General features: G+C 43.6%; 1 long non-coding RNA gene across 1 annotated transcript; it reads right to left on the reverse strand.

The window, feature by feature from the left end:
* Nucleotides 1-1,065: 1,065 nt before the first annotated feature.
* Nucleotides 1,066-24,592, reverse strand: LOC139234784 (uncharacterized). The gene is made up of 3 exons (XR_011588345.1): nt 24,463-24,592; nt 3,728-3,793; nt 1,066-1,134 (listed from the first exon to the last, which is right to left on the reverse strand). It is a non-coding gene; the product is annotated as an uncharacterized lncRNA (long non-coding RNA).
* Between the last annotated feature and the right edge of the window lie 103 nt (nt 24,593-24,695).

Genomic DNA, 24,695 nt, shown 5'->3' on the forward strand with positions numbered 1-24,695 from the left:
GGTACAGAAAAAAAAGGAAAAGATTAGATTGAGAAAAAAAAAGGAACAGAGAGAAAAATATTACGTTCAAAATCGGCAAGAAGAATTTCCTACATGCAGGAATAAGACTCAAAACAGTTTAAATTGTTCCATTTCTGGGCCAGAATGGTTGAGATCATAGAATGAAAGGGGGCCATTGGCCCATCATGCCTGTGCTGGCACTTTGGTAGACCAATCCAATTAATCCCACTCCTCTGCTCTTTCCTCATAGCCCCACAAATTTTTCCCCTTCAAGTATTTATCCAGTTCTCTTTTCAATTTTACTATTGAATCTGCTTCAGTAATGGCTCAGCTCTGCATCAGTTTTCCTAGTCACCCATAGGATCGGGTGGTTACTGTCCTCCATCAGGTAGGGATGCCAAGGGCTGCACTGATAGATGAAGCCAATATGACAGAGGTAGAATCATAGAAATTTACAGCACGGAAGACGGCCATTTCGGCCCATCGTGTACGCGCCGGCCAACCAAGAGCTATCCAGCCAGTTGTCTTCGGTAATCCTTGCCACTGGAGCAAGACTTAGCTCTGTCAAGCCAGTGTGGTGGGCTGATGTGCAACAGCCACCACACGTTAAAAAAAAATCCATGCACAGGCATCTTCCACCCTTCAAGATGTAGTTTGGGATCTGGAATTTTAGGTCCTTCATTGAAACACCTGTGAACTCATCCCTTTTTGGCATGGAAGCAAGTCATCCTCGTTTTGAGGGACTGCCTATGATGATGATTTTGTTCAATGATTTCCCTTGCATTAGCAGGGCCACCAATACCAAGTAGTTCAGTAAAGTGAGCAAAGCTAGAACCTCCTGGTTTATCATATTACAACACAGTGGCTTGAACAAGAAATCCTTAGAGAAAGGAGACAAAATGCTTCAACAATCACAGTTCTCTGATCAAGTATGATTTACAAGAGTCAACCAAATGATCAAGTACTACAAAATTCAAGAGTCAATGCTCAATTTTAATTTTTCACAGGAGCATCTAAAGATTACAATTCAGTCTTTTGAACCAGTTGTAAGCAATGTTATACATCCATCTTTTCCCAATACATTCCAGTTAATCCAGACACTTCTTTGAGTATTATGCCCTGTGATCATAGCATCTGGAACAAAATTCACATTAGAAACAAGTTAGATATGGGCCACTCCAGATCTATTTAAGTGGCAGCCTGTTACATTATGATCCCCTCGAGGGGAGGTCTTCTTGGCCAAACGCTACAGTCACAAATATTAAACCTAGACTTCTCACTGTATAGAATCACTAATGGACAGGGTTTATAGAAACTTAAGCTGGAGAGTGAGAGATCATTTGGATTTGTTTTTTTAATAAAAAGAAAATTTCTCCTGTGTTGTATCCTAAAGACCTTCTTATCCTTTGGAAGGATTACAAGCAGACTGATCAGTTGAAGTGAACATTGTGAACACCCAGACTGTAGTCTAAACAGGTGTTGCTTTGGTATATATTATGGATTCAGACCAGCTCCAATTGGACAGTATGATTCAGCTCAATTAAATAGAGTCTCGTTCATCAGAAAGAATGCTAAAGCCATAAGATTCCACAGGTTTTCCCCCCAGGGCAATAGTGCAAGTGGTCCTGGATTCTCTGCTTGTGATACAAAATGTCCCATTTATTAGAAATCGATTGCACACGGGTGAATGCCCCATTAGGACTACTGAACAGTCAATGCTTACGTACAAACAAATATTGAGCAAAGTTGTAATGTAGTAATTAGGTTGAACGATAAATACATTTGATTTTCTTCCCTTCGAAGAGGTCGATATACTGGCTAACCACACATTATTCCAAAGGCATATTAGACCAGAAATAAAGTGCTAAAATACAAAAGTGTTCACCTACGAGTGCAGTCTGTATTTGTACTTGTGCTCAACAAATTAGTACTCATGAACATATCGGTACATTTGTACCAGGAATAACGGATCAGTCAATAACCAGGATTAACAAAAAATACACACAATACATTTTTTTATAACAATTCATGAAATTAGGATTTGTCTAAACAGCTGTATGTCAACAAATGTTAAGAACACAACACAAGAAATAGGAGGAATAGGCCTCATGGCCCCTCAAGCCTGCTCCGCCATTCAATGAATTAGTGGCTGAACTCCTACATTAACTCCACTTTCCCACCCTATTCCTGGATTCCCTTAGTGCCCAAGATTCTATCAATCTTAGTCTTGAAAGTACTCAACGACTGAGCAGCCACAGCCCTCTGGGGTAGAGAATTCCAAAGATTCACAACCCTCCGAGTGAAGACATTTCTCATCTCAGTTCTAAATGAGTGACCTCTTATACTTAGACTATGACCCCTAGTTCCAGACTCCTCCAGCCAGGGGGAACAAGCTCCCAGAATCTACCCTGTCAAGCCCTCTAAGAATTTTATAACTTTCAATGAGATGACCTCTAAATTCCAGAGAATGTAGGCCTAGTCTACTCAATCTCTCATCATAGGACAATCCTCCCATTCCAGGAATCAATCCAGTGAACCTTCGTTGCATGCACTCGAAGGCAAATATATCCTTCCTTGGGTGAGGAGACCAAAATTGTACTCTAGGTGTGGTCTCACCAAAGCCCTGTACAATTGTAGCAAGACTTCCTTACACTTGTACTCCAATTCCCCTTGCAATAAAGGCCAACATACTATTTGCCTTCCTAATTTCATGCTGTACCTTTGTGATTTGTGTACAAGGACACCCAAGTCCCTCCGAATCCCAACATTTAATAGTCTCTCACCTTTTTAAAAAGTAATCTGCTTTTCCATTCTTCCTATGAAAGTGGATAATTTCACATTTCCTGCATTATATTCCATCTGCCACCTTTTTGCCCAATCATTTAACCCGTTTATATCCCATTGCAGCCTCTTTACACCCTCTTACTGCTTACTTTCCCAACTAGCTTTGTATCATCAGCAAACTTGGTAAATTACATTCCATCCCCTGATCCAAGTCATTGATATAGATTGTAAGTAGTTGAGGCCTAAGCACTGATCCTGGTGGCATGTCATTAGTTACACACTGCCATCCTGAAAATGACTTGTTTATCCTACTATGTTTTCGGTCCTTTAACCAATCCTAGTTCCATGCCAATATATTATCCCCAATCTCACGAGCCCTAATCTTGTGCAACAACCTCTTGTGTGGCACCTTATCGAATGCCTTCTGAGAATCCAAATATCTCACATTCACTGGTTCCCTCTTAAATACACTGCTGGTTACACCTTCAAAAAAAACTATTTGGCAAGCACTTTTCAGTTTTGTTCAAAGTGGATAGTACTGATAATTCAGGATATTGGTGCTGGTGAACTCCAAGCACTCAAGTCCAGTCTAACAGCTTGATCCAGAGCAATAATTTTCTAACCTTCCCAACAATGGGTCTCGAAACCAATTCTCACAATCCCCTGCTGTGTACACAAAGCCATCCTGTTGCCTTGTATTGAGTGACTGCTGCGAACCTCAGCTTATGGAGACTAGGAAATGGATAGAGACTAAACTCATTTCATAAAAGATTTAAACCGGAGGAAACTGACAGAGTAATTGAAACCAGAGGTGACAGGCTCGGTCACTCAGGTTCAGTCTCCATCTAACATTCTGATGTGAGTAGGATTAGAGCACCAGTAATTTTCTGTTCAATTGCCTAATGGAGCTTGTGGTGAACTGATGGAATTGGTAACTGCTTACCTTGCACTATTCCAGAGTCACCCTAACTGCTACATTGGAACAGGAGCTCTCATTTGCTTGGAATATCTGAAATTGAAACAGGCCAAATTTAGGATAAGCTACATCACTGAATTAAGCATTACCAAATAGCATTTGTAACAAAATAGACGAGTTGACGGCGCAAATGGGTATAATCCGATAGCCATTACAGAGACGTGGTTGCAAGGTGACCAAGACTGGGAATTAAATATTCAGGGGTATTTGACAATCCGGAAGGACAGACAGAAAGGGAAAAGGAGGTGGGGTAGCTCTGTTGATAAAGGTTGGAATCACTGCAATAGTGAGAAACGATATTAGCTCAAATGATCAGGATGTTGAAACAGTTTGGGTGGAGGTAAGGAATAATAAGGGGAAAGAGTCACTGGTGGGCATAGTCTATAGGCCCCCTATCAGAAGCAACTCTGTTGGTCAGAGCATAAACTAGGAAGTGCTGGGGGCTTGTAAAAAGGGTACAGCAATAATCATGGGTGATTTTAACCTCCATATTGATCAGGGTAGACTGGAGGAAGAGTTCATAGAGTGCATAAGGGATGGGTTCCTTGAGCAGCATGTAACAGAACCAATCAGGGTGCAGGCTATCTTAGATCTTGTCCTGTGTATTGAAACATGATTAATAAACAATGTAAAGGATCCTAATAAAGGATCCCCTTGGAATGAGTGAATTTCAAATTCAGATGGCGGGTGAGAAAGTTGGATCTCTAACCAGCGTACTAAGCTTAAATAAGGGAGACTATGAATGTATGAGGGCAGAGTTGGGTAAAGTGGACTGGGAAAAGAGAGTAAAGTGTAGGACAGTTGATGAACAGTGGTGTACATTTAAAAAGGAGATATTTCACAACTCAAGAAAAATATATTCCAGTGAGGAGGAAAGGGTATAAGAGAAAAGATGGCCATCCGTGGCTAACTAAAGAAATAGAGGACAGTATCCAATTAAAAACAAGGGCATACAAAGTGGCCAAAACTAGTGGGAGGACAAGAATGACTAAAAAAAATGATTAAGAAAGGGAAGATAGACTATGAAAGTAAATTAGCACAAAATATAAAAACAGATAGCAAGAGTTTCTATTAGATATATAAAAGGAAAAAAAAAAAAAGAGTGGCTAAAGTAAATGTGGGTCCCTTAGAGGACGAGACCAGGGAATTAGTAATGGGGAACATGGAGATGGCAGAAACTGAACAAATATTTTGCATCAGTCTTTACAGTAGAGGACACTAACAATATCCAACAGTGGATAGTCAAGGGGCTATGGGCAGGAGGGGGGGGGGGGGGGAGGGAGGGTGGGTGGAGAGGAATTTAACACAATCACTAAGGAGGTGGTACTCAGTAAGGTAATGGGACTAAAGGCAGATAAATTCCCTGGACCTAATGGCTTGCATCCTAGGGTCTAGAGAAGTAGCAGCAGGGATAGTGGATGCACTGGTTGTAATTTACCACAATTCCCTGGATTCTGGAGAGGTCCCAGTAGGTTGGAAAACTGCAAATGCAATGCCCCTATTTAAAAAAAAAAAGGAGGCAGATAAAAAGCAGGAAACTATAGACCAGTTAGCCTAACATCTGTGATTGGGAAAAGGTTGGAGTCCATTATTAAAGAAGCAGTAGCAGGACATTTGGAAAAGCATAATTCAGTCAGGCAGAGTCAGCATGGATTTATGAAGGGGAAGTCACGTTTGAAAAATTTGCTACCATTCTTTGAGGATATAACGAACAGGGTGGATAAAGGGGAACCAGTGGATGTGGTGTATTTACAATCCAGAAGGCATTTGACAAGGTGCCACACAAAAGGTTACTGCACAAGATAAAAGTTCATGGGGTTGGGGGTAATATATTAGCATGGATATATGCAGGGGAAGGGGGCGCATAAAGGAGTGGACCGGACTCCATGATCGGATCACCATGATCTTATTGAATGGCGGAGAAGGCTCGAGGCAAGGTATGGCCTACTCCTGCTCCTATTTCTTGTGTTATGGATAGAGGATTGGCTAACGAAAAGAGAGAGTCAGGATAAATGGTTCATTCTCGGGTTGGCAATTAGTAACTAGTGGGATGCCGCAGGGATCAGTGCTGGGACCCCAACTATTTATAATCTACATTAATGACTTGGATGAAGGGACCAAGTGTAATGTAGCCAAGTTTGCTGATGATACAAAGATGGGAGGAAAAGCAATGAGTGAGGAGGACACAAAATAAAAATCTGCAAAAAGGACATAGACAGGCTAAGTGAGTGGGCAAAAATTTGGCAGATGGAGTATAACATTTGAAAGTGAGGTCATGCACTTTGGCAGAAAAATCAAAAAGCAAGTTATTATTTAACTGGAGAAAGTTTGCCAAGTGCTACAGTACTGCGGGACCTGGGGTTACTTGTGCATGAAACACAAAAGGATAGTATGCAGCTACAGCACATGATCAGGAAGGCCAATGGAACCTTGGCCTTTATTGCAAAGGGAATGAAGTATAAAAGCAGGGAAGTCTTGCTACAGTTATACAGGGTATTGGTGCGGCCACACCTGGAATACTGTGTGCAGTTTTGTTTTCCATGTTTACGAAAGGATATACAGGCATACTTGCTTTGGAGGCAGTTCAGAGAAGGTTCACTTGGTTGATTCTGGGAATGAGGGGTTTGACTTATGAGGAAAGGTTGAGTAGGTTGGGCCTCTACTCATTGGAATTCAGATGAATGAGAGGTGATCTTATCAAAAGGTATAAGATTATGAGGGGGCTTGACAAGGTGGATACAGAGAATGTTTCCACTGAAGGGGGAAGACTAGAACTAGGGGGCATAATCTTAGAATAAGGGGTCGTCCATTTAAGACTGAGATGGGGAGAAATTTCTTCTGAGGGTTGTGGACCTGTGGAATTCGCTGCCTCAGAGAGCTGTGGAAGCTGGGACATTGAATAAATTTAAGACAGAAATAGACAGTTTCTTAAATGCTAAGGGGTTATGAGGAGAGGGCAGGAAAGTGGACCCGAGTCCATGATCGGATTAGCCAAGATCGTATTAAGTGGCAGAGCAGGCTCGAGGGGCCGTATGGTCTACTCCTGCTCCTATTTCTTATTTTCTTATGCGCAAGATATTTTGGCTATGCACTGTACTGCACCATTACTACATAGAATGTACAACACAGAACCAAGCCATTCAGCCCAAATAGTGTTTATGCTCCACACAAGCCTCGTCCCACCCTACTATATCTAAACCCTATTAGCATACTCTTCTATTCCTTTCTCCCTCATATGTTTACCTAGCTTCCCCTGAAATGCACATGTGCTATTTTCCTCAACTACTCCATGTGGGAGTGAATTCGACATTCTAACCACTCAGAGGAAAGACGTTTCTCTAGAATTCCTGATGAATGAAGGGGAACCATTTGCTGGGCTATGGGGATAGGGCAGAGAGCCGGAAGAGGCACGATGGGCAGAATTACTTCCCTCTGTGCCGTATCCATCTAATTCTATTAGTGACTATCCTTTATTTTAGGAGCTCGAGTTTTGGATTCCCCATTAATGGAAATATTTTTTTACGTCTACTCTATCAAGCCCCTTCATAATTTTAAAAACCTCAGCCTTCTCTTTTTGAGAGAAAAACAAAAGAGGCCCAGTCTGATCAGGCTTTCCTGATAGGTATAATCTCAGTTCTGGTATCTTCTTGTAAACCTTTTTTGCATCTTCTCCAGAATGTGTAGTACAGAAGCAGGCCATTCGGCCAAACTGGTCTATGTTGGTACTTATACACCACACGAGCGAGTTCCACATTCTGACCACTCTCTGGGCAAAGGAGGTTTCTCCTGAATTCCTTATGAATGAAGGGGCAGCATTCCTATATCCTTGTGCCTCCATATCCTTTTTAAATTATGGAGATCAGAACTCTGCACAGTACTGCATGTGCGGTTTGTAAAATTTTCATTTTGATTATTTTCATCCATGATCAAAGAGGCAAGTCTAGAACATACAAGTGAAGGGTTAAATGAGGTGGGGGGGGGGGCAGGGGAACCAGCAGAGAAAGATCTTTTTCTCAGCAATTCTTTCAATACTAATGAGCGGGGCAGAGTGCGTTAGTTTTCAGACCTGCAGGTTAGAAACATAGAAATTTACAGCGCACAAGGATGCCATTTCAGCCCATCGTGTCCGCGCCAGCTGACAAAGAGCCGCATGGCACTTGGTCAGCAGCCCTAAAGGTTACATATATACCCATGAACAATGACGGAACGGCAAAGAGCACCCAGCCCAACCAATCTGCGACACCCCTTATATTAAAACATTCTATACTCCACCCCAACCGGAGCCAGGTGATCTCCTGGGAGAGGCAAAAACCAGATAAAAACCCAGGCCAATTTAGGGAGAAAAAAATCTGGGAACATTCCTCTCCAACTCATCCAGGTGATTGAAACTCGTCCAGGAGATCACCCTGGCTGTATTCTATTCCCTGCAGTACTTACCATTATATCTGCTCCGTGCAACAAAAGGTCATCCAGTCTAATCCCAATTACCAGCTCTAGGCCCGTAATCCTGCAGGTTACGACACTTTAAGTGCCCATCCAACCATCTCTTAAAAGTGGTGAGGGTTTCTGCATCCATCACTCTTCCAGGCAGCGAGTTCCAGATCCCGACAACCCCCTGCGTAAAGAAGTCCCCCCTCAAATCCCCTCTAAACCTTCCACCAACCACCTTAAAACTATGCCCCCTCGTTATAGACCCCTCCACCAATGGAAATAGTCCCTTACTATCCACTATGTCCAGGCCCCTCAATATTTTGTTCACCTTGAGGTCTCCTCTCAACCTCCTCTGTTCCAATCAGAACAAATCCAGCCTATCCAATCTGTCCTCATAACTAAGATTCTCCATTCCTGGTAGTATCCTAGTAAATCTCCTCTGCACCCTCTCTAGTGCAATCACGTCCTTCCTATAATACGGTGACCAGAACTGCACGCAATACTCCAGCTGTGGCCTAACCAAACTATTATACAATTTAATCATAACCTCCCTGCTCTTATATTCTCCGCCTCAGCCAATAAAGGCAAGCATTCCGTATGCCTTCTTCACCACCTTATCCACCTAGCCTGCTACTTTCAGGGATCTGTGGACAAGCACTCCAAGGTCCCTTTGTTCATCTACACTATTAAGTGGCCTACCACTTAATATGTATGCCCTTTCCTTATTAGCCTTCCCAAAGTGCATCACCTCACACTTCTCTGAATTAAATTCCATTTGCCACTGCTCTGCCCACCTGGCCAGTAGATTGATATCCTCCTGCAGCCCATGACGTTCCTCTTCATTATTAACTGCACAGCCAATTTTGGTGTCGTCTGCAAACTTCTTAATCAGACTCCCTATATTCAAATCTAAATCGTTGATATATACCACAAAAAGCAAGGGTCCCAGTACGGAGCCCTGTGGAACCTCACTGGAAACATCCTTCCAGTCACAAAAACATCCATCAACCATTACCCTTTGCTTCCTACCTCCAAGCCAATTTTGGATTCAACTTGACACTTTGCCCTGTATCCCATGGGCTATAACCTGCATGACCAGTTTACCATGTAGGACCTTATCAAAAGCTTTGCTAAAGTCCATATATAGTACATCGTACACACTACCCTCATCAACCCTTTTGGTTATCTCCTCAAAAAATTAAATCAGGTTAGTCAGACACTATCTTCCCTTAACAAATCCGTGCTGACTGTCCCTAATTAATCCTTGCCTTTCCAACTGCAGATTTATCCGGTCTTTCAGGATTTATTCCAATAATTTTCCCACAACTGAGGTTAGGCTGACAGGCCTGTAATTACTTGGACCATCCCTTTCTCATTTCTTAAACAAGGGTACTACATTAGCAGTCCTCCAATCCTCCAGCACCATGCCCAGATCCAAAGAGAATGAAAAATGATGGTCAAGGCCTCTGCTATTTCCTCTTTTAACTTTGCTCAACAGCCTGCGATGCATTTCATCCAGGCTGGAGGACTTAGTTACTTTCAAAGCTGCTAAACCGTTTAATAATTCCTCTATCACCAGATTTATTTCATCCAGAATATCACACTCCTCCTTGATAGCAGTTTCTGCATTGCCCCTTTCCTTTGTGAAAACAGATACAAAGTATTTGTTAAGAACCCTACCAACATCTTCCTCCTCCACACAAAGATTACCCTCATGGTCTCCAATAGGCCCTACCCTTTCACTCAAGATATTTAACAAACATCATTGGGTTTTCCTTAATTTTACTGGCCAAGAATTTCTCGTGCTCTCTCTTACCATTCCTAATATCCTTTTTAAAATTTGCCTCTTAAACTTTCTATATTCCTCCAAAGATTCTATAGTATTTAGCCATTGATATATGACATAAGCGTCCCTTTTTTTCTTAATCCTCCCCTATAAGTCCCTAGACATCCAAAGGGCTCTCGTATTATTTTTCCCAGCCTTTTTCTTTAAGGACACATGTTTGGCCTTAGCCTTCCGGATCTCTTCCTTAAATGCCTCCCACTGTTCCGACACTGATTTACCCACAAGTAGCTGATTCCAGTCCACCATGGCCAAATCACTCCTTAACTTAGCAAAATTAGCTTTTCCCCAATTCGGAACTTTTATTCCAGTCTGATAGAGAATTCAAACAGGCTGCATTTAAACAGGCTGTGAAAATTCATAGACAAGTCAGAGATGCTACGTGAGTAGTAGCATGTTGCATTAAGCCATCAATCAACTTGACCTTTTAGGACCCTTGGGTAGTGAGTCAATAAGGTCAAAGGCAGCGAGTTCTTTTCTGTAAATTGATCCAGGCATAAATACAACCATTTTGACCATGTGGTTTCAGTAAGACAAAGAAACTGGCAATCAGCCAGCAGTTTGTTGCTCTCTGCCAAGATTAAAAAGTTAAAACTACCATCGGAGTTCGTATTTCATTGGAAATTAAGAGATCTAACAATTTTGGCGCTGCGAACAGGATCGCTGAGGAAATAAACTGAATTTTGGACATCGGACCTACATATTGAGGTAAGGGCTCCTCTTTTTTTTTAAAAAGTCCTCGGTCAAAAGTCTAAATTCGCCTCTCCTTCTACGCGATTCCGAAAGCCTCCGGTTTGGGAACCCTCCGGTTGGTAGTCGGCTCGAGGTCCCATAGACGTCTAAACTTCGGCGGTGTGTTAGTTAATTAATCACCGACCTATTGATCAGCTAGCAAGCCTACGACTCGAGACCCCAGTAAAGAACTCAGTATAATGGCAGCAGGAGATAAGAGCAAAGAATTGCCTACAACTGTTAAGGGTGGGCAGGCACCACCTGAAGTTTCGCTAGATTTAATTCTCGAACAGTTGAAAGAATACATAGAGCAACAATTCAACTTATCTAAAACCTGTATTAAGATCGAACAAAAGTACGGAACCTCCAAAGGACAATGGTCCTTGGACGAGATTAAAAGGGTCTGGGGAAAAACGACCCATATGAAAAATAAAGAGTGAACTAGATGGTCCCTAGCGGTTATGGGCCAGATTCGAAACCGGAATGAAATTATAATGCGTTCCCAACATGATCGAGAACTGACAGTACAAAGGATCAATTGCAAGCTGTTTGTGCACAGCTGCGACAGAAAAAGCTTGAACTTGAAAAGCTGGAAGCGGAAGTTAAAGATCTTAAAGGTGAAATTAAAGAATGGAAAAAATCATTAGGTTAAGAGACAGTAATAGGAAAAGGAAAATGTATTGATCAATTCCCAGGGTACCCATGTTTGGATAAATTAAAAGCGCAAACCCGAAGAATAGATACGGTTTCTGAATCCGCCGACAATACAGTGTCGGAGGATGATGAAGAATTAGGGGTGCGCTTTGCCCCGTTTAAAAAAAGACGAGTTGTAGTCAAATCAGAAGAGACTGCGGATGAGGGCGGAACCAAAAAAACAAAGAGAAGGGTGTATGCAGAATACTTAGTTCATGCTCCAGCAGACCCAGAGAAAATTGATAAATGGTCCAAGGAATTGCCAAATCCAAAGAAAGGGGGAGTAAAAACGTGGGACCAATTGGACCGCTTAAGAAATATATATCAACTTCATCCCTGGGACGGAGTGCAAATTTTGACCATAATGGTGCCAAAAGCACAGGGAAGAAAATTGCACGACAAGGTAGATGAAGCTTTGGGGCAGAATGAGCAAGAATTAGACGCAGGATGGGAGGCGATTAAACACTGGCTGCAAGCCTTCAGTCCAGCTAAGACAGACTGGGGAAAAATTGCAGCTTACCAACAGAAAGGAACAGAGGAGGTCCTGGAGTATGACGAGCGGTTTAGAATCACGTGGCTAGAACATTCGGGTATGAATAATACGGATGAGGAAATGGATGAACAAGCGTTTGGACCCCTAAAAGCAGCTTTCGTGGCAGATCTAAAGCCAGAACTGTCCAAAATGCTTAAGGTAGTGTTACCGGACTGGGAAGGTAGAGGAACTACCTTTGCAGCATTGGTGGATCGATGTAACCAATTAGATCGGGATATGGGAGCTAAAGTCCGAGCTGTACAGGCTATGGGATGGAAATCCCAGGATTCTGATAAACAGTCATTAGGAAAATTACCTGGAAAATGTCGTTATTGTGGGAAAGAAGGTCACTGGGCCGACGTGCAGGGCAAAACAGCAAGGTCGTGACTGGGGAAGAGGACGCAGCCAGGGATACAATTCAGCCAACAAGCCAGGCTTGTCACAAGATAACGACCTCATAGAAGCATTTAAGCGACTGACAATACAACAACAGAAGGAATTACTTGGGATAGCAAAAAACAATTAGAGCCCACCCTGGCCCCCCTCCTCGCACTAATACAACAAAGGGGAGTTGGGCTATATATAACTGAGGGTGGGCGATAAGGATGTGGACTGTCTTTTAGACACAGGGGCAGAATTAATATGCTTACCCCTACAATATGGAGACTTTTTGCCATTGGAGGCCATAAAATGGAAATTAAAAGGACAACACCGGTACTTATAGGGCTGGGTCCACATGAACTAACCACGCCGGTCTGGATAGGCCCAGTAGATCAACCCCTGTTGGGAATGGACGTTCTAATCCAAATAGATTCATCGTTGCATTTCGAGGATGGTCGGGTGACATGGTCAATTAGAACTTTGAAGAAAGAAGAATTGAAGGAACACCCGATATGGGCTAAAGATAAGAACGATTGTGGCCTACTCCAGATGGAGCCTGTGTCATTTACAGGGACCAAGCCTCCATGCACTAAACAGTATCCCATCAGTCCAACTGCCATCGCGGGAATCTTACCGGTTTTTCAGCAATTGGAGAAACAAGGGGTGCTTATTGAAACGCATAGCTCCTCCAATAGCCCCGTGTGGCCGGTACAGAAATCTAATGAGACTTGGCGTTTGACTGTCGATTATAGGAAAGCTAACCAGTGTATTGATCAAAAAGCTCCTTTGGTCGCAGATCCCTCCACCATTTTTAATGCCCTCAAACCAGAACATAAATATTTCTCGGTTATAGATATGGCCAACGGATTTTGGTCGGTGCCTCTGGCACCGGAGGTTCGACAGTGGTTTGCTTTCACTGTTCAAGGACAACAGTATACTTGGACCCGGATACCGCAGGGTTTCCACAACAGCCCTACGGTATTCCACATGGCTTTACAAAGCCATTTGCGAGAATTACCTCCCCTGTCATCCACAATCATCCAATATGTAGACGATATCCTGCTAGCTTCAAACACGGAAGAACGGCATGAACAAGATTTACGAGCTTTGCTGGATCACCTTCGGCTGAAAGGACATAAAGCCAGTATCGACAAAGCACAAATATCCCAAGAGGTTGTATACCTGGGACAAAAGATTTCACAAGGAAAGAGAGAACTTACCCAGGATAGAACTGCAGCCATTCAGGCTGCTAAAAAAACCACCACTATTCAGGAACTAAGGTCTTTTTTGGGATTGTGTAACTAACAGAAATTGGATTGCCTCCTTCACACAGCTTGCTCAGCCACTGAATGATATTTTAAAGGGGAAACGTGCCTCTAAAGAAGCCATCACCCTCACTAAAGAACAGCAAGAGGCCTTCCCGAGTTCGGCACCGGCTCTGGGAATCCCCGACAGTGGTAAGCCTTTTACCCTGTTTGTTCATGAGAAAGGAGGATATATAACAAGCTATACTGACACAAGAACATGGGGATCGGCAAAGACCTATTGGCTATTATTCGGCAAAACTGGATGCGGTAGCCCTCGGATGGGGAAGTTGCCCAAGGGCCATGGAAGCTACATGTCGAGCGGTAATGATCACTGCGGGTCTAGTCCTCGACCAAAAGCGGATTGTCAAGTGTCCCCACACCATACACACTTTGCTGTCTATGAATAGAATGTCTCAGGTGACAGCAGCAAGATGGACCCGCTGAACAGCAGTTTTGGAAGCTCCTAATCTCCATGTCGTCCGGGCCAGCCCGGTTAATCCCGCAACTATGCTCCCGATGTCAGAATCGAGGGAGCAAGAGGGGGGAGAATGTGACGAGCATGACTGCGTGGAGATTTTAAAAGAAACAGAAGAAGCAACCTTAGCAGCAGAGGAGCCTCTGCACAACCCAGACCTCATCCTGTTTACAGATGGTTCCTCCTTTGTTGACAATGGTACCAGAAAAGCAGGATGGGCAGTTACAACCTTATATGAGGTAGTGGCAAAAGGACGTTTACCCTCAGGAACGTCAGCACAACAGGCCGAGTTACGGGCCCTGTCAGAAGCATGTCGAATAGCAGAAGGACAGACAGCTAATGTCTACACAGATTCGCGTTATGCTTTTGGAGTCGTTCACGACTTTGGTATGTTATGGCGGAAAAGAGGATTCCTCACTGCTGCTGGTACACCTATCCGAAATGGAAAAGTCGTCCGAGACTTACTGGAGGCCATACAATTACCTCAGGAAGTGTCCATCCTGAAGTGTAAGGCCCATACCAAGGAAAATACCACAGGAGCACAGGGAAATGCCCTAGCCGACCAGGCAGCTAAAGATGTCACCTCACAGGGCGCTCCCCCAGAGGAACCAACACAGATGTGCAGATTGAAAGCACTCAGGACTCTGACACGAGACCTTCAAACAATGCAAGGCGAGTGCTCCAGAGAGGAAAAATGGACATGGATTGAGGCAGGAATTAAGCTATGCGAAGATGGTGTCTGGAGACAGAGTTACCAACAAGCCAGTCGCACCACAAGAGCTTATGCCTTTTTTTAGCCCAACAGATCCACTCGTGGGGACACTTGGCCTCACAACAGATGACGGCACGGTTCCAGAAAAGCTGGTGGGGTCGGGGATTTAAAAAACATGCCCAGCTGGTAACAGACCGCTGTGTGGTCTGCCAGAACAATAACTCTGGACCCATCACGGTAATGCCCCAACTGAGGCCCCCTGCCCCTGTCGGACCATTCCAGCATCTGCAGGTTGATTACATATCTCTCCCTCCATGCCAAGGATACACTAACATTCTTGTCATGGTCAACAGATTCTCTAGATGGGTAGAAGCTGTCCCAACTAAAAGAGACACAGCCAATCACACTGCAAAGGTCTTGTGTAAGGATTACATTCCCCGATGGGGAGTCCCGAGTAGCATTGACTCAGATCAGGGAACATACTTCACAGGTGCTGTCTGCCAAGAAGTCTGTAGGTTACTGAACATTACGTGGGATTTACACTGTCCTTATCATCCACAATCATCAGGACAAGTAGAGTGAATGAATTGAACTCTGAAACAACGGTTTGCCAAATATCACCAAGAAGGAACACCATGGCCCCAGGCACTACCAATAGTGCTATGTAGCATTAGGGCAACCCCGAACAGAACTACAGGTCTAAGTCCATTTGAAATTATAACAGGAAGACCCATGTCGCTGCCAGGAACTATCGATTTACGGAAAGCTGATGTTCACTTAATGAGTGACACTTTGTTATCATACTGTCAGAACTTAACCAATGCTATTAGTTCTGTTTCCCGACAGGTATCGGCAGCTTGGGGTAATCCACCCGAAGGAGGACACGACATCATCCCGGGAGTCTGGGTGTATGTGAAAAAGTTGCATAAAGAACCTTTGGGTGCCAAGTGGGAGGGACCTTATCAAGTGTTCTTGACCACCCAGGCAGCTGTTAAAGTCCAAGGAAAGAAAGCCTGGATCCACGCTTCACACGTTAAATGAGCACCCGTAACTGAAGCTGAAATCTAATAAGGACAATTACTTTTTGCGAAAATGTATAAATTTACTGTATTATTGATTGTAGGTATTATAGGCATAGGCCTACTTCTTACCAGCTGACCCTCTGCACCAAAGGGAAATAGTAGGGTAGCAAGGGAATTACATGTAAATACCTTTTACTTTTATATTGTTTGTTTATGTTGATTAAATGTTGTTGCGACCAGGCGGCTGTAGCTGCTGTCCCGCAGGAGACACACCTTGCAGGTCCCAGAAGACCATCTGTACGTGGCACAGGGGTATGTTATGCTTAAGGAAAGGTGGTTTACTGGTTGAATTAAGATATTGATTTGGATTAAATTGGAATAAGGTTAATTAACCTACTAAAACCAGACTTCCATTGTGGCCACGATGGAACTCGGGTTGGTGTAAATTTGTGTGGAAGCTACTAGTCCGGACATGTGGCGAAACACAACAACAAATTTCAGAAGGAAACTCTATTAACATGTATGAAATTATTTTGTAGAATGTTTAACCAGTGATACCTGAAGTTTTATGATTCAGTTTGTGAAAGAATCAAAGGGGGGATTGATAGAGAATTTAAACAGGCTGCATTTAGACAGGCTGTGAAAATTCACAGACAAGTCAGAGATGCTACGTGAGTGGTAGCATGTTGCATTAAGCCATCGATCAACTTGACATTTTAGGACCCTTGGGTAGTGAGCCAATAAGGTCAAAGAAGGAGAGTTCTTTTCTGTAAATTGATCCAGGCATAAATACAGCCATTTTGACCATGTGGTTTCAGTAAGACAAAGAAACTGACAATCAACCAGCAGTTTGTTGCTCTCTGCCAAGATTAAAAAGTTAAAACTACCATCGGAGTTCATATTTCATTGGAAATTAAGAGATCTAACAGTCCTATTCTTGTCCTTATCCATAACCAATTTGAATCTGACTGAATTATGGTCACTGGCACCCAAGTGCTCTCCCACTAATATCCCTTCAACCTGCTCAGCTTCATTCCCCAAAACTAAATCCAAGACCGCCCCCTCTCGTGTTGGGCTTGATACATACTGACTAAAAAATTTCTCGAATGCATTTCAAGAATTCTGCACTCTGTATACCCTTCACACAAAATTTGTCCCAATCAATATTTGGATAGTTAAAATCCCCTACTATTACTACCCTATGGTTTTTTGACTTCATAGCAATTTGCCTACATATTAGGTCTCCCTTGCTGCTCTGATACATGGCATTATTGAAGAATGTCGCTCAATGCAAAGCCTGTAAATCAATGGAATACAGAGTTGCTTTGCTCCAGGAGAATGCAGACAGTTCAAAGTCGTTGGCCTTTTTCACTTAATGGGCTGCTCTCTAACAGCCATTGAAACATAGAAACATAGAAAATAGGTGCAGGAGCAGGCCATTCGACCCTTCACCGCCATTCAATATGATCATGGCTGATCATTCCCTCAGTACCCCTTTCCTGCTTTCTCTCACCCAGAGAATGGTGAACCTGTGGAATTCTCTACCACAGAAAGTTGTTGAGGCCAATTCACTAAATATATTCAAAAAGGAGTTAGATGAAGTCCTTACTACTAGGGGAATCAAGGGGTATGGTGAGAAAGCAGGAATGGGGTACTGAAGTTGCATGTTCAGCCATGAACTCATTGAATGGTGGTGCAGGCTAGAAGGGCCGAATGGCCTACTCCTGCACTTAGTTTCTATGTTTCTATGTTTCTCCATACCCCTTGATCCCCTTAGCCATAAGGGCCATATCTAACTCCCCTCTTAAATATGTCCAATGAACTGGCATCAACAACTCTCTGTGGCAGGAAATTCCATAGGTTAACAACTCAGTGAAGATGTGTCTCCTCATCTCAGTCCTAAATGGCCTATCCCTTATCCCAAGACTGTGTCCCCTGGTTCTGGACTTCCAACATCAGGAACAATCTACCCGCATCTAACCTGTCTCGTCCCATCAGAATCTTGTATGTTTCTATGAGATCCCCTCTCATCCTTCTCAACTCCAATGTATAAAGGCCCAGTTGATCCAGTCTCTCCCCATGACAGTCCAGCCATCCCGGGAATCACTCTGGTGAATCTTCGCTGCACTCCCTCAATAGCAAGAACGTCCTTCCTCAGATTAGGAGACCAAAACTGCACATAATATTCCAGGTGAGGCCTCACCAAGGCCCTGTACAACTGCAGTAAGACCTCCCTGCTCCTATACTCAAATCCCCTAGCTATGAACGCCAACATATCATTTGCCTTCTTTACCACCTGCTGTACCTGCATGCCAACTTTCAATGACTGATGTACCAAGACACCCAGGTCTCGTTGCACCTCCCCTTTTCCTAATCTGCCACCATTCAGATAATATTCTTTCTTTGCGTTTTTGCCCCCAAAGTGGATAACCTCACATTTATCCACATTATACTGCATCTGCCATGCATTTGCCCACTCACCTAACCTGTCCAAGTCACCCTGCAGCCTCTTAGCGTCCCCCTCACAGCTCACACTGCCATCCAGTTTAGTGTCATCTGCAAACTTGGAGATATTACACTCAATGCCTTCATCCAAATCATTGATGTATATTGTAAAGAGCTGGGGTCCCAGCACTGAGCCCTGCAGCACTCCACTAGTCACTGCCTGCCATTCTGAAAAGGACCCATTTATCCCGACTCTTTGCTTCCTGTCTGCCAACCACTTCTCTATCCACGTCAGTATATTACCCCCAATACAATGTGCTTTGATTTTGCACACCAATCTCGTGTGGGACCTTGTCAAAAGCCTTTTGAAAGTCCAAATACACCACATCCACTGGTTCTCCCTTGTCCACTCTACTAGTTACATCCTTAAAAAATTCCAGAAGATTTGTCAAGCATGATTTCCCCTTCATAAATCCATGCTGACTTGGACCAATCCGGTCACTGCTTTCCAAATGCGTTGCTATTTCATCATTAATTGATTCCAAAATTTTCCCCACCAATGATGTCAGGCTAACCGGTCTATAATTACCCGCTTTCTCCCTCCCTCCTTTTTTAAAAAGTTACATTAGCTACCCTCCAGTCCATTGGAACTGATCCAGAGTCAGTAGACTGCTGGAAAATGATCACCAATGCATCCACTATTTCTAGGACCACTTCCTTAAATACTCTGGGATGCAGACTACCAGGCCCTGGGGATTTATCGGCCTTCAATCCCATCAATTTCCCGCCTAATAAGGATATCCTTCAGTTCCTCCTTCTCACTAGCCCCTCGGTCCCCTAGTACTTCCGGAAGTTTGTGATTTCCTTCGTGAAGACAAAATCAAAGTATTTAATCAATTGGTCTGCCATTTCTTTGTTCCCCATTATAAATTCACCTGAATCCGACTGCAAGGGACCGACGTTTGTCTTCACTAATCTTTTTCTCTTCACATATCTATAGAAGCTTTTGCAGCCCGTTTTTATGTTCCCGGCAAGCTTCTTCTTATACTCTATTTCCCCCCCTCTTAATTAAACCCTTTTGTCCTCCTCTGCTGAATTCTAAATTTCTCCTAGTCCTCAGGTTTGCTGCTTTTTCTGGCCAATTTATATGCCTCTTCCTTGGATTTAACACTATCCTTAATTTCCCTCGTTTGACACGATTGAGCCACCTTTCCCGTTTTATTTTTACTCCAGACAGGGATATACAATTGGGGAAGTTCATCCATGTGATCTTTAAATGTTTGCCATTGCCTATCCACCGTCAACCCTTTAAGTATCATTTGCCAGTCTATTCTAGCCAATTCACACCTCAAATCATCGAAGTTACCTTTCCTTAAGTTCAGGACCCTAGTTTCTGAATTAACTGTCACTCTCCATCCTAATAAAGAATTCTACCATGTTATGGTCACTCTTCCCCAAGGGATCTCACACAAGATTGCTAATTAGTCCTTTCTCATTACACAACACCCAGCCTAGGATGGCCAGCTCCCTGGTTGGTTCCTTGACATATTGGTCTAAAAAACCATCCCTAATACACTCCAGGAAATCCTCCTCCACCGCATTGCTACCAGTTAGGTTAGCCCAATCAATATGTAGATTAAAGTCACCCATGATAACTGCTATACCTTTATTGCATGCATCCCTAATTTCTTGTTTGATGCTGTCCCCAACCTTACTACTACTGTTTAGTGGTCTGTACACAACTCCCACTAGTGTTTTCTGCCCCTTGGTATTCCATAGCTCCACCCATACCGATTCCACATCATCCAAGCTAATGTCCTTTCTTACTATTGCATTAATTTCCTCTTTAACCAGCAATGCCACCCTGCCTTCTTTTCCTTTCTGTCTGTCCTTCCTGAATGTTGAATACCCCTGAATATTGAGTTCCCAGTCTTGGTCACCCTGGAGCCATGTCTCAGTGATGCCAATTACATCATACCCGTTAACTGTTATCTGCGCAGTTAATTCGTCCACCTTATTCCGAATACTCCTTGCATTGAGGCACAGAGCCTTCAGGCTGGTCTTTTGAACACACTTTACAGCAAAATTCTAAAGGGCAATGTGGCCCTTTTTGCCTTGGGTTTCTCTGTCCTCCACTTTTACTTTTCTTCTTTCTATCTTTTGCTTCTGCCCCCATTCTACTTCCACCTGTCTCCCTGCATAGGTTCCCATCCCCCGGTCATATTAGTTTAACTCCTTCCCTACAGCACTAGCAAACACTCCCCCTAGGACATTGGTTCCGGTCCTGCCCAGGTGCAGACCATCCGGTTTGTGCTGGTCCTATCTCCCCCAGAACCGGTTCCAATGTCCCAGAAATTTGAATCCCTCCCTTCTGCACCACTCCTCAAGCCACGTATTCATCTGAGCTATCCTGCGATTCCTACTCTGACTAGCACATGGCACTGGTAGCAATCCTGAGATTTTTTAGGTCCTACTTTTTAAATTTAGCTTCTAGCTCCCTAAATTTGTCTTGTCGGACCTCATCCCGTTGGTACCTATATGCACTACAACAACTGGCTGTTTACCCTCCCTTTTCAGAATGCCCTGCACCCGCTCCGAGACATCCTTGACCCTTGCACCAGGGAGGCAACATACCATCCTGGAGTCTTGGTTGCGGCCACAGAAACGGCTATCTATTCTGCTTACAAATTGAATCCCCTATCGCTATAGCTCTCCCACTCTTTTTCCTGCCCTCCTGTGCAGCAGAGCCACCCACAGTGCCATGAATGTGGCTGCTGCAGCCCTCTCCTGGTAAGCCATTCCCTCTCCTCCCCCCCCCCCACCCCCATCAAACAGTGCCCAAAATGGTGTATCTGTTTTGCAGGGGGGTGACCGCAGGGGACTACCTTCCTTGCACTGCTCTTCCTGTTGGTCACCCATTCCCTATCTGGCTGTATCCTTTACCTGCGGTAAGATCAACTCACTAAACGTGCTATTCACTTCATTCTCAGCATCGTGGATGCTCCAGAGTGAATCCACCCGCAGCTCCAGTGCCGCAATGCGGTCCTCGCGCTATGAAGGCCAACATGCCATTTGCTTTCTTTACTGCCTGCTGTACCTGCATGCCTTTTTTCAATGACTGATGTACCATGACTCCCAGATCTCATTGCGCCTCCCTTTTTACTAATCGTCACCATTCAGATAATAATCTGCCTTCCTGTTTTTGCCACCAGTAACCTCACATTTATCCACATTATACTGTATCTGCCATGCATTTGACCACTCACCTAACCTGTCCAAGTCACCCTGCAGCCTCTTAGTATCCTCCTCAGAGCTCACACTGCCACCCAGCTTAGTATCATCTGCAAACTTGGATATATTATATTAATGATTTAGACGAAGGAATTAAATGTATATTGTAAATAGCTGGGTTCCCAGCACTGAACCCTGCGGTACCCCACTAGTCACTGCCTGCCACTCTGAAAAGGACAAGTTTATTCCCACTCTTTGCTTCCTGTCTGCCAACCAGTTCTCTATCCACGTCAGTACATTACCCTCAATACCATGTGCTTTAATTTTGCACACCAATCTCGTGTGGGACCTTGTCAAAAGCATTTTGAAAGTCCAAATACACCACATCCACTGGTTCTCCCTTGTCCACTCTACTTGTTACATCCTCAAAAAATTCTAGAAGATTTGTCAAGCATGATAAATCCATGCTGACTTGGACCGATCCAGTCGCTGCTTTCCAAATGCGCTGCTATTACATCTTTAATAATTGATTCCAGCATTTTCCCCACTACCGATGTCAAGCTAACCAGTCGATAATTCCCTGTATTCTCTCTCCCTCCTTTTTTAAAAAAGTGGGGTTACATTAGCTACCCTCCAATTCATAGGAACTGATCTAGAGTCCATGGAATGTTGGAAAATGACCACCAATGCATCTACTATTTCTAGGGCCACTTCCTTAAGTACTCTGGGATGCAGACTATCAGGCCCTGGGGATTTATCGGCCTTCAATCCCATCAATTTCCCCTACACCATTTCCTGACTAATAAGGATTTCCCTCAGTTCCCCCTTCTTGCTAGACCCTCGGTCCCCTAGTATTTTCAGGAGGTTATTCGTGTCTTCCTTAGTGAAGACAGAACCAAAGTATTTGTTCAATTGGTCTGCCATTTCCTTGTTCCCCATTATGAATTCACCTGATTCGGACTGCAAGGGACCTACATTAGTCTTCACTAATCTTTTTCTCTTCACATATCTATAGAAGCTTTTGCAGTCAGTTTTTATGTTCCCTGCAAGCTTGCGCTCATACTCTATTTTCCCCCTCCTAATTAAACCCTTAGTCCTCCTCTGCTGAATTCTAAATTTCTCCCAGTCCTCAGGCAGCGATGAGGTTTCTTCACTCCGCCCGTCTCTCCATGGCAGAAAATATTAAAAAGTACTTTGAACCACTAACATTTTACCCTTACTTTACTGAAGGGAGGCAGGTACCTCTGCTACAGTCATAGAATATATAGCATTCGGCCCAACCAGTCCATGCCGGTGTTTATGCTCCACTCGAGCCTCCTCCAGTCTTTCCTCTTCTAAATCTATCAGCCTAACTCCCTATTCCCTTCTCCCTCATATGCATGTCTAGCCTCCCCTTAAATATATCTATACTATTTGCTTCAACCATTCTCTGTGGTAGCGAGTTCCACATTCTCACCACTCTTTGGGTAAAGAAGTTTCTTCTAAATTCCCTATTGGATTTCTTAGTGACTATCTTATATTGGCCTCTAGTTATGCTCGTCCCCACAAATGGAAACATTCTTTCTGGATCCACTATCGAAACCTTTCATCATTTTAAAGATCTTTATTAGGTCACCCCTCAGCCTTCTATTTTCAGGAGGAGAGACCCCCAGCCTGTTCATCCTTTCCTGATATGTATACCCTCGCATTTCTGGTATTAGCCTTGTAAATCTTCCCTGCACCCTCTCCAGTGCCTCTATATCCTTTTTATAATATGGCGACCAGAACTGTATGCAGTGCTCCAAGTGTGGTCTAACCAACAAGAGATGAGGGTCCTGTATATGCAAATGTGTCATCTGAGCAAGAATGAGAAACATGTACTCTGGGAACAGCACAGAAGAGGATCGTTTGAAACTATGTTATCTTCCTAGAAACCACAGAACTTTGACCGCAACCCCCTCCTCTCCCTCCACAAAAAAATATAATTCTAAACTTTAAGAAATTTCTGATGCCATTTCTTATAGCTGCTGTTACCTCACATAGTTGAGTACTGATATAGCCAAGATCATTCGCACTGGGTTTAGTTGCGTACAATCTCTTTCGCCATTGCCCCTCACTGTTGTGGGACATTTTATTTCTCCCCCACTCATCCTCCCCACCAATCATTGCTGTCATAATGATTTCGATTAAAGTTTGTGGTGGGAGTTTGGGGCAGATATACCAAACAAAAAACAGGTTATAGTGACTTGACTGTAGGAACGTGGAACTAAAGAAGCCAAGGTCATCTGGCATATGCCCAACCAACTGGGCAGGTGCATTCTTCACCCAATCCCCCAAAGAGGCTCTTGCCTCCACCCAAGATCACAGGAGTCCGTCAATAACTTCCAAAAGTTAACATTCAACACAAACTTTAAATTAGGAACAAAATAGCAGCATTAGAACATAGATTACTATAAGTATCAAGACATTCTACATCTTAAAAAGGATATAAAAATCAGGTAACTAACATGAATACAATATTTGTAGCTAGCCTGCCTTTTTCCCCACCCCCCCGCCATCTTATTTCTCATCTGCCCCTTGCACCCCCCCCCCCCTATTTTAATAGGTAAAATAAAAAGAAAAATCACACCCAGCCTGCTTCTGCCCTCAAATGTGCATTTTTAATACAGGCATCACTGGACAGTGCTCAGGCATACAATCCTGAAGATTTGGTCTTCTTGAACCCAACAACGCTGAGCCCATTACTTGTTCTGACCAGTGAAGGGACAGGTATTAGCTAACTCACGTAGACTTTATGGGGTTTGGGATGGGTGTGGTTCTTGATTAGACTGACTGGATTAACTCAACCATCATGAGAGCACAGATTTTACAAACAGTTCTACAAAATAATCAAGTATTGTATGGACTCTGATACATCACCAAATTTCCATCCTGTAGCTGGACAATGCCCACACAAGGAAAAACGTGACTATCCCAAATGTTGTGTTCATCTTCATAAGCCACAGGCTCAAGGTGACTTCCCATGGCATCATCCACTTGAGGTTGAGGCCTATAGTTAGCAAGGATGCTTCCTGCAGGTGTATTACTCATTAATAGAGGTGGCTCCTCAAAGTCAGGAGGGTCAGTGTTCCAGTCTTTCTCAGCGTTCTCCT

The sequence above is a fragment of the Pristiophorus japonicus genome, chromosome 22, assembly GCF_044704955.1.
Source record: "Pristiophorus japonicus isolate sPriJap1 chromosome 22, sPriJap1.hap1, whole genome shotgun sequence".
Taxonomy (NCBI): domain Eukaryota; kingdom Metazoa; phylum Chordata; class Chondrichthyes; family Pristiophoridae; genus Pristiophorus; species Pristiophorus japonicus.